Below are 11,646 nucleotides of genomic sequence, written 5' to 3'. Positions count from 1 at the left end.
CCGCTGCCCCCTGGACACTGATCTCTTGGCTACATAGCTGATGCACGCTGGACTGTCCATAAATCACGGTACTCCATTCTGCTTGTTTGTTTTATCTGTTGGCCCCGTTGCCTAGTCTACGCCATTTTACCTGCTGTTGTTGTGCTAGCTGATTAGCTGTTGTCTCACCTACTGTTTTAGCTAGCTTTCCCAATTCAACACCTGTGATTACTGTATGCCTCGCTGTATGTCTCTCTCAAATGTCAATATGCCTTGTATACTGTTGTTCAGGTTAGTTATCATTGTTTTAGTTCACAATGGAGCCCCTAGTTCCACTCTTCATACCCCTGATAACTCCTTTGTCCCACCTCCCACACATGCGGTGACCTCACCCATTACTACCAGCATGTCCAGAGATACAACCTCTCTCATCATCACCCAGTGCCTGGGCTTACCTCCGCTGTACCCGCACCCCACCATACCCCTGTCTGCGCATTATGCCCTGAATATATTCTACCATGCCCAGAAACCTGCTCCTCTTATTCTCTGTCCCCAACGCTCTAGGCGACCAGTTTTGATAGCCTTTAGCCGCACCCTCATACTACTACTCCTCTGTTCCGCGGGTGATGTGGAGGTAAACCCAGGCCCTGCATGTCCCCAGGCACCCTCATTTGTTGACTTCTGTGTTCGAAAAAGCCTTGGTTTCATGCATGTCAACATCAGAAGCCTCCTCCCTAAGTTTGTCTTACTCACTGCTTTAGCACACTCTGCTAACCCTGATGTCCTTGCTGTGTCTGAATCCTGGCTCAGGAAGGCCACCAAAAATTCAGAGATTTCCATACCCAACTATAACATCTTCCGTCAAGATAGAACTGCCAAAGGGGGAGGAGTTGACTTTCCAGGTCCATACCCAAACAGTTCGAACTACTAATTTTGAAAATTACTCTCTCCAGAAATAAGTCTCTCACGGTTGCCGCCTGCTACCGACCCCCCTCAGCTCCCAGCTGTGCCCTGGACACCATTTGTGAATTGATCGCCCCCCATCTAGCTTCAGAGTTTGTTCTGTTAGGTGACCTAAACTGGGATATGCTTAACACCCCGCCAGTCCTACAATCTAAGCTAGATGCCCTCAATCTCACACAAATCATCAAGGAACCCACCAGGTACAACCCTAACTCTGTAAACAAGGGCACCCTCATAGACGTCATCCTGACCAACTGGCCCTCCAAATACACCTCCGCTGTCTTCAACCAGGATCTCAGCGATCACTGCCTCATTGCCTGTATCCGCTACGGAGCCGCAGTCAAACGACCACCCCTCATCACTGTCAAACGCTCCCTAAAACACTTCTGTGAGCAGGCCTTTCTAATCGACCTGGCCAGGGTATCCTGGAAGGACATTGACCTCATCCCGTCAGTTGAGGATGCCTGGTCATTCTTTAAAAGTAACTTCCTCACCATCTTAGATAAGCATGCTCCGTTCAAAAAATGCAGAACTAAGAACAGATACAGCCCTTGGTTCACCCCAGACCTGACTGCCCTCGACCAGCACAAAAACATCCTGTGGCGGACTGCAATAGCATCGAATAGTCCCCGTGATATGCAACTGTTCAGGGAAGTCCGGAACCAATACACGCAGTCAGTCAGGAAAGCTAAGGCCAGCTTCTTCAGGCAGAAGTTTGCATCCTGTAGCTCCAACTCCAAAAAGTTCTGGGACACTGTGAAGTCCATGGAGAACAAGAGCACCTCCTCCCAGCTGCCCACTGCACTGAGGCTAGGTAACACGGTCACCACTGATAAATCCATGATTATCGAAAACTTCAATAAGCATTTCTCAACGGCTGGCCATGCCTTCCGCCTGGCTACTTCAACCTCGGCCAACAGCTCCGCCCCCCCCGCAGCTCCTCGCCCAAGCCTCTCCAGGTTCTCCTTTACCCAAATCCAGATAGCAGATGTTCTGAAAGAGCTGCAAAACCTGGACCCGTACAAATCAGCTGGGCTTGACAATCTGGACCCTCTATTTCTGAAACTATCTGCCACCATTGTCGCAACCCCTATTACCAGCCTGTTCAACCTCTCTTTCATCTCGTCTGAGATCCCCAAGGATTGGAAAGCTGCCGCAGTCATCCCCCTCTTCAAAGGGGGAGACACCCTGGACCCAAACTGTTACAGACCTATATCCATCCTGCCCTGCCTATCTAAGGTCTTCGAAAGCCAAGTCAACAAACAGGTCACTGACCATCTCGAATCCCACCGTACCTTCTCCGCTGTGCAATCTGGTTTCCGAGCCGGTCATGGGTGCACCTCAGCCACACTCAAGGTACTAAACGACATCATAACCGCCATCGATAAAAGACAGTACTGTGCAGCCGTCTTCATCGACCTCGCCAAGGCTTTCGACTCTGTCAATCACCATATTCTTATCGGCAGACTCAGTAGCCTCGGTTTTTCGGATGACTGCCTTGCCTGGTTCACCAATTACTTTGCAGACAGAGTTCAGTGTGTCAAATCGGAGGGCATGCTGTCCGGTCCTCTGGCAGTCTCTATGGGGGTGCCACAGGGTTCAATTCTCGGGCCGACTCTTTTCTCTGTGTATATCAATGATGTTGCTCTTGCTGCGGGCGATTCCCTGATCCACCTCTACGCAGACGACACCATTCTATATACTTTCGGCCCGTCTTTGGACACTGTGCTATCTAACCTCCAAACAAGCTTCAATGCCATACAACACTCCTTCCGTGGCCTCCAACTGCTCTTAAACGCTAGTAAAACCAAATGCATGCTTTTCAACCGGTCGCTGCCTGCACCCGCATGCCCGACTAGCATCACCACCCTGGATGGTTCCGACCTAGAATATGTGGACGTCTATAAGTACCTAGGTGTCTGGCTAGACTGCAAACTCTCCTTCCAGACTCATATCAAACATCTCCAATCGAAAATCAAATCAAGAGTCGGCTTTCTATTCCGCAACAAAGCCTCCTTCACTCAAGCCGCCAAGCTTACCCTAGTAAAACTGACTATCCTACCGATCCTCGACTTCGGCGATGTCATCTACAAAATGGCTTCCAACACTCTACTCAGCAAACTGGATGCAGTCTATCACAGTGCCATCCGTTTTGTCACTAAAGCACCTTATACTACCCACCACTGCGACTTGTATGCTCTAGTCGGCTGGCCCTCGCTACATATTCGTCGCCAGACCCACTGGCTCCAGGTCATCTACAAGTCTATGCTAGGTAAAGCTCCGCCTTATCTCAGCTCACTGGTCACGATGGCAACACCCATCCGTAGCACGCGCTCCAGCAGGTGTATCTCACTGATCATCCCTAAAGCCAACACCTCATTTGGCCGCCTTTCGTTCCAGTACTCTGCTGCCTGTGACTGGAACGAATTGCAAAAATCGCTGAAGTTGGAGACTTTCATCTCCCTCACCAACTTCAAACATCAGCTATCTGAGCAGCTAACCGATCGCTGCAGCTGTACATAGTCTATTGGTAAATAGCCCACCCTTTTCACCTACCTCATCCCCGTACTGTTTTTTATTTATTTACTTTTCTGCTCTTCTGCACACCAATATCTCTACCTGTACATGACCATCTGATCATTCATCACTCCAGTGTTAATCTGCAAAATTGTAATTATTTGCCTACCTCCTCATGCCTTTTGCACACATTGTATATAGACCCCCCCTTCGTTTTCTACTGTGTTATTGACTTGTTAATTGTTTACTCCATGTGTAACTCTTTGTTGTATGCTCACACTGCTATGCTTTATCTTGGCCAGGTCGCAGTTGCAAATGAGAACTTGTTCTCAACTAGCCTACCTGGTTAAATAAAGGTGAAATAAAAAATAAAATAAAAAACAGAGAAGGCCTGAAAATCAGATGGGCAGACATTTCACTATCATGTTACAGGAATATTTTACTGTTCAACTGCTAGGGCTACGCCATAAAGGGAAAACTATCCCGTCTCAATTATAAACCTTAACAACTACTGGCTGGGACAATACCAGTATCGCGATACTTGTTGGTATTGTGGCAAGGAAGCAAATCACAAAGCAGATTCAATATCCTTAGGAAAACACCCTCAAGACTTGGGACTCAACTTTGACTTATCTGGCCAGGTTTTGTAATGTTTTGTCAAACATTTTGTGGCACTCTCCATGGATTACCCTCTGATTGGAACAGCAAATTGTCAATCAAGACAGGTCGGGTGAGATAGTCTAGTGGTTCTCGTTTTTTTGGGAGGGGCTACAGATACATATAAAACGTATGATATATAGCCTATCATTTGTATTTATATATAAACAAAAACACACACCTTTGCCCATTTTATTGCTTTCTAATATAGGCCTACGTTACTGCACCAAATAACTGTATCAAAAATCTCATCTGTGCTTCAGAACCAAAAAGTTGCGCGTCTTGATTGTTGAACAACGCCCAGCCATCAGCACCGGCATGTCAAGGAGGGCACGCATATTCAGATTAGAGACCCAGAAAGCACTCCTTGCCTGACAAAAACAGAGTAGGCCATCTAGATTATCCATATAAAATACAGTTGAGAAACGAACTACCGAGGCATCTTTACCAGAACAATAGGCTACTGGCTAGATGTCTTTAGATATCTGTGACATCGCACTGCCTTCAATATTATGGGATGAATGACAGTATATGTGAGGATGCAAAGGGCTAGCCACATGGCAACAAGTGGCCCGCCAAAGTGAGTGTGCTGTACAGACAGACCATGCTTTCCAGGCAATCCTGCAACCATCGCTGCATACAGGTAGGTAGGCCTTATTATTCTGCTTGCTCTGGATTTCAGAGAAGTGACATGATATCCCTACTTGATATTGGCTGCTAACATGAAAGACTTTCAGCAAAAACAAAAAATGCAGGTGTAAAACACTGGTGCATCAAGCAACAATTACTACAGTAGGCCTACTGGTGTTTTGTTATGTCAAAATTGCTTGAAATATATTATTCACTTATGACGGTTGCATTTGGAATGAGTTAAAATTATTTTTTTTACATCAAAATATGTTGTAGACAAAATAATGAAAAGGGCTTTCTGATAACCTCAATAAATAGACTAAGATTTGTAGTTGAACAAGAAATTGCATGTATAGATTTTTTTTCTTCACTTGACTTAAAAGCTTGACTCGGCACTGAGAATGGACAACTTGGACTCGGACCTTGTGTCTGGAGACTTGCCTGTGACTCGATAATAGGGACTTGGTCCCACCTCTGCTCCTTAGTATAGTGGCAAGGAAACAAAGCGCAATCGTTTTTTAAAGGACCAAAGAGTTTGATTTGCTTAGTGTTTTCATTTTTGGCCATGGAAAAATTATCGCGATACTGGTATCGTCCCGACCATAGTAAAATAAAGTATTTATTGGGAGAAGATCAATAAAAAGTCCTAAACAGCCTGTGGCGGGGACAGCAAGTTTGTTATTTTCTTGTTGAGCACAATTCAAGACCTTGAAAATGATGAGGCTGAGTATCAGGCTGCTGATTCACATTTCTAGAAATAAACAAATATCAGCTGCATGAACACATATGTAATCAGCACTAATGGGAATACTCTGTGTGCATTCCAACAACGTAAACAATTGGACAGTAGGCCTATCTGAGTATTAAAGCCCACACTGACTGGCACCTTCTTTCCAGCTAATTGGCTGCAAACAAATGAATGTAAACACTGATAGCATCCCTATTTGCCTCATAATAAAACTTGCTAGTTATTAAGCTATACATAAACAACGCATCCGTACATTACAACCGGCAACCTAATCCTAGCTTTTCAATTCGCCCATCATATCAGTGTTGTACATCCATCCACAGGCCTGTACTACGATGTGCATCGTATCAGTTGAATGCACCTTGCCTCCGCTGACTGAATACATTATCAGATGGGCCTTCTCGTTTACAGCGCTCGTTCCCAGATGGCGATTTTGTTGTGTAGACTTACCTATAGCAAATGCCTCCCAGACAGTGTTGTCATTCATTAATGCCGAATAGTCTAGATGAAAAATGAGCATGTTGTCTGCGCTCGTACCTCACTCTCAGTTGCTAAACAAGCCCGTGACTGCGGGAGACGATTGTTAGTTAGCTTAACGTTTCATTAAAGAAAATAGTTTCGTTTCGATACACAATAACAAAGAGAATGACAAGCTAAAACTGGTAACTATATTATGTTAGCGCATGGGGGAAAATAAAGACGTAGAATATGTAGCTCACTACCTAGCTAGTTATCCATTCATCATTTCGACAAAGTTGTACAAGCCTTGCACACGCCTCGCATCGTCAGTTTACCAGTTCATCTTTTTAGCAAACCGAACTGTCTGGCATTTTAGCACCACCCAAGTGTTGTTATCCTACTTAGAGTCAAAGACTAGATGCGTTATTTTAGCTAGTGTATCTTAGTCAATGTGTTTGTTCATCTTTTTAGTAAACAACGACTGGGCATGACATGTTCAGCTACGTTAGCCATATGCTAGCTACAGCGTTTACTGCTAAATGTATTTAGAAGCAATTAAACCATTTCCAAATAGAAAACAACCTTACCCTTCTTAAACAGTGTAATATATTAGCCACTGCAAAACCCCGTTGATTTGACGTTTCGCTTTCGAAACCCAGCTATTTCATCTGATGTAAATGTCCAGTCATCGGTCAACAGCTTTTCCCGCAACAGTGAGCGCTACGGTAACTGACGTCATGTGCTGCTGTTTGTGGGATTTCATAGTCATTGGTGGAAATCACCAATTTCTACTGATAAGGGCTATTTAATTGATAACAAATTGCATACACTATATTGAGTGGACTGTAATTTTGATGCCCTTACAATATGACTAGAGTCATGTCTTTTTTTTTAACTTTTTTTTAAATATATATATATTTTTTTTATTATTATTATTATTATGTTTTCTTCTTGGGCCTCTATAACTATATCTATTGTTTTTATTTTTGTTGTTGTTGTGTGATTTGGATTAATCCCCTCTACCACACGGAACCCCACTAATCTACTGACGGAACGCAAGAGGTAGCTAACAACAGACCTCCATCCTATGCTAGCTTGCTACCGATGCCCTGGCTAGCTGTCTAAATCACCAACCAACCTCTCCACTCACCGGACCCTTTTGATCACTCGACTAAGCATGCCTCTCCTTAATGTCAATATGTCTTGTCCATTTCTGTTCTGGTTAGTGTTTATTGGCTTATTTCACTGTAGAGCCTCTAGTCCTGCTCACTATACCTTATCCAACCTATTAGTTCCACCACCCACACATGCAATGACATCTCCTGGTTTCAACGATGTTTCTAGAGACAATATCTCTCTCTTCATCACTCAATACCTAGGTTTACCTCCACTGTATTCACATCCTACCATACATTTGTCTGTACATTATACCTTGATGCTATTTTATCGCCCCCAGAAACCTCCTTTTACTCTATGTTCCAGACGTTCTAGACGACCAATTCTCATAGCTTTTAGCCGTACCCTTATTCTACTCCTCCTATGTTCCTCTGGCGATGTAGAGGTGAATCCAGGCCCTGCAGTGCCTAGCTCCACTCCTATTCCCCAGGCGCTCTCTTTTGACGACTTCTGTAACCGTAATAGCCTTGGTTTCATGCATGTTAACATTAGAAGCCTCCTCCCTAAGTTTGTTCTATTCACTGCTTTAGCACACTCTGCCAACCCGGATGTTCTAGCTGTGTCTGAATCCTGGCTTAGGAAGACCACCAAAAACTCAGACATTTTAATTCCAAACTACAACATTTTCAGACAAGATAGAACTGCCAAAGGGGGCGGTGTTGCAATCTACTGCAAAGATAGCCTGCAGAGTTCTGTCCTACTATCCAGGTCTGTACCCAAACAATTTGAACTTCTACTTTTAAAAATCCACCTCTCTAAAAACAAGTCTCTCACCGTTGCCGCCTGCTATAGACCACCCTCTGCCCCCAGCTGTGCTCTGGACACCATATGTGAACTGATTGCCCCCCATCTATCTTCAGAGTTCGTGCTGCTAGGCGACCTAAACTGGAACATGCTTAACACCCCAGCCATCCTACAATCTAAACTTGATGCCCTCAATCTCACACAAATTATCAATGAACCTACCAGGTACCTCCCCAAAACCTTAAACACGGGCACCCTCATAGATATCATCCTAACCAACTTCCCCTCTAAATACACCTCTGCTGTCTTCAACCAAGATCTCAGCGATCACTGCCTCATTGCCTGCATTCGTAATGGGTCAGCGGTCAAACGACCGCCACTCATCACTGTAAAACGCTCCCTGAAACACTTCTGCGAGCAGGCCTTTCTAATCGACCTGGCCGGGGTATCCTGGAAGGATATTGATCTCATCCCGTCAGTAGAGGATGCCTGGATATTTTTTTTAAATGCCTTCCTAACCATCCTAAATAAACATGCCCCATTCAAGAAATTTAGAACCAGGAACAGATATAGCCCTTGGTTCTCCCCAGACCTGACTGCCCTTAACCAACACAAAAACATCCTATGGCGTTCTGCATTAGCATCGAACAGCCCCCGTGATATGCAGCTGTTCAGGGAAGCTAGAAATCATTATACACAGGCAGTTAGAAAAGCCAAGGCTAGCTTTTTCCTGCAACACTAACTCAAAAAGGTTCTGGGACACTGTAAAGTCCATGGAGAATAAGAACACCTCCTCCCAGCTGCCCACTGCACTGAAGATAGGAAACACTGTCACCACTGATAAATCCACCATAATTGAGAATTTCAATAAGCATTTTTCTACGGCTGGCCATGCTTTCCACCTGGCTACTCCTACCCCGGACAACAGCACTGCACCCCCAACAGCAACTCGCCCAAGCCTTCCCCATTTCTCCTTCTCCCAAATCCATTCAGCTGATGTTCTGAAAGAGCTGCAAAATCTGGACCCCTACAAATCAGCCGGGCTAGACAATCTGGACCCTTTCTTTCTAAAATTATCTGCCGAAATTGTTGCCACCCCTATTACTAGCCTGTTCAACCTCTCTTTCGTGTCGTCTGAGATTCCCAAAGATTGGAAAGCAGCTGCGGTCATCCCCCTCTTCAAAGGGGGGGACACTCTTGACCCAAACTGCTACAGACCTATATCTATCCTACCGTGCCTTTCTAAGGTCTTCGAAAGCCAAGTCAACAAACAGATTACCGACCATTTCGAATCTCACCATACCTTCTCTGCTATGCAATCTGGTTTCAGAGCTGGTCATGGGTGCACCTCAGCCACGCTCAAGGTCCTAAACAATATCTTAACCGCCATCGATAAGAAACATTACTGTGCAGCCGTATTCATTGATCTGGCCAAGGCTTTCGACTCTGTCAATCACCATATCCTCATCGGCAGACTCGACAGCCTTGGTTTCTCAAATGATTGCCTCGCCTGGTTCACCAACTACTTCTCTGATAGAGTTCAGTGTGTCAAATCGGAGGGTCTGCTGTCCGGACCTCTGGCAGTCTCTATGGGGGTGCCACAGGGTTCAATTCTTGGACCGACTCTCTTCTCTGTATACATCAATGAGGTCGCTCTTGCTGCTGGTGAGTCCCTGATCCACCTCTACGCAGACGACACCATTCTGTATACTTCCGGCCCTTCTCTGGACACTGTGTTAACAACCCTCCAGGCAAGCTTCAATGCCATACAACTCTCCTTCCGTGGCCTCCAATTGCTCTTGAATGCAAGTAAAACTAAATGCATGCTCTTCAACCGATCGCTGCCTGCACCTACCCGCCTGTCCAACATCACTACTCTGGACGGCTCTGACTTAGAATACGTGGACAACTACAAATACTTAGGTGTCTGGTTAGATTGTAAACTCTCCTTCCAGACCCATATCAAACATCTCCAATCCAAAGTTAAATCTAGAATTGGCTTCCTATTTCGCAACAAAGCATCCTTCACTCATGCTGCCAAACATACCCTTGTAAAACTGACCATCCTACCAATCCTCGACTTTGGCGATGTCATTTACAAAATAGCCTCCAATACCCTACTCAACAAATTGGATGCAGTCTATCACAGTGCAATCCGTTTTATCACCAAAGCCCCATATACTACCCACCATTGCGACCTGTACGCTCTCGTTGGCTGGCCCTCGCTTCATACTCGTCGCCAAACCCACTGGCTCCATGTCATCTACAAGACCCTGCTAGGTAAAGTCCCCCCTTATCTCAGCTCGCTGGTCACCATAGCATCTCCCACCTGTAGCACACGCTCCAGCAGGTATATCTCTCTAGTCACCCCCAAAACCAATTCTTTCTTTGGCCGCCTCTCCTTCCAGTTCTCTGCTGCCAATGACTGGAACGAACTACAAAAATCTCTGAAACTGGAAACACTTATCTCCCTCACTAGCTTTAAGCACCAACTGTCAGAGCAGCTCACAGATTACTGCACCTGTACATAGCCCACCTATAATTTAGCCCAAACAACTACCTCTTTCCCAACTGTATTTCATTTTAATTTATTTATTTATTTTGCTCCTTTGCACCCCATTATTTTTTTATTTCTACTTTGCACATTCTTCCATTGCAAAACTACCATTCCAGTATTTTACTTGCTATATTGTATTTACTTTGCCATCTTGGCCTTTTTTGCCTTTACCTCCCTTCTCACCTCATTTGCTCACATTGTATATAGACTTGTTTATACTGCATTATTGACTGTATGTTTGTTTTTACTCCATGTGTAACTCTGTGTCGTTTTATCTGTCGAACTGCTTTGCTTTATCTTGGCCAGGTCGCAATTGTAAATGAGAACTTGTTCTCAACTTGCCTACCTGGTTAAATAAAGGTAAAATAAAAAATAAATAAATAAATAAATGTCTGAAACATTGATCCATACATTTGGGTGTGTCAGAATCAATACCTTATATTGAATTTAGTGGTGTGTACTGTACCATGCATACTTTAACAAATTAAATTCACCACTAAGCTTAAAAATAAATAAATAAATCATATTTTTATTATGAAACCACAGGTTTAATTTACATACATCCACTGTCAACATTTATTTTGCTGTGCATATTGAAGGCACCATTTTGCTATAAAGTATCTTGAATTTGCTTTCAAGGAAATTGTAGTTCAAATAGCATTTATACACAACATACATTTTCTGTTTTACATATGTTCTACACATTTATTGCAAGACAGTCTTGACACAATATACAGTACAAACAAAGTTTGGACACACCTATTCATTCAAGGTTTTTTTTAAATTGTATTTTCTACATTGTACAATAATAGTGAAGACATCAAAACTATGAAATAACACATATGGAATCATGTAGTAACCAAAAACGTGTTAAACAAATCAAAATATATTTCATATTTGAAATTCTTCAAAGTAGCCACCCTTTGCCTTGACTGCTTTGTACACTGTTGGGATTCTCTCAACCAGCTTCAGGAGGTAGTCACCTGGAATACATTTCAATTAACAGGTGTGCCTTGTTAAAAAGTTAATTTGTGGAATTTTTTTCTTTTTTAATGCGTTTGAGCCAATCAGTTGTGTTGTGACAAGGTAGGGGTGGTATACAGAAGATAGCCCCATTTAGCTGTATCACAACTGGCCATGATTGGGAGTCCTATAGGATGGCGCACAATTGGTTCAGCGTCGTCTGGGTTTGGCCGGAATTTGTTCTTAACACACT

At 44.0% G+C, this 11,646-nt stretch overlaps 1 protein-coding gene across 1 annotated transcript in view; it reads right to left on the bottom strand.

The window, feature by feature from the left end:
- Positions 1–6,709, bottom strand: part of LOC109903364 (protein lifeguard 1-like) — a 23,434-nt gene extending 16,725 nt beyond the window's left edge. Inside the window, exon 1 of the mRNA XM_020500015.2 lies at positions 6,541–6,709. The gene's annotated coding sequence lies outside the window, so the exon portion shown is untranslated. The remainder of the gene's footprint in view (positions 1–6,540) is intronic.
- Positions 6,710–11,646: the final 4,937 nt, after the last annotated feature.

This window comes from Oncorhynchus kisutch, linkage group LG14, assembly GCF_002021735.2.
Source record: "Oncorhynchus kisutch isolate 150728-3 linkage group LG14, Okis_V2, whole genome shotgun sequence".
Classification (NCBI taxonomy): domain Eukaryota; kingdom Metazoa; phylum Chordata; class Actinopteri; order Salmoniformes; family Salmonidae; genus Oncorhynchus; species Oncorhynchus kisutch.
The sequence above is the reverse complement of the archived record's forward strand: the minus strand, read 5'-3'. Positions and strand labels throughout refer to the sequence as shown.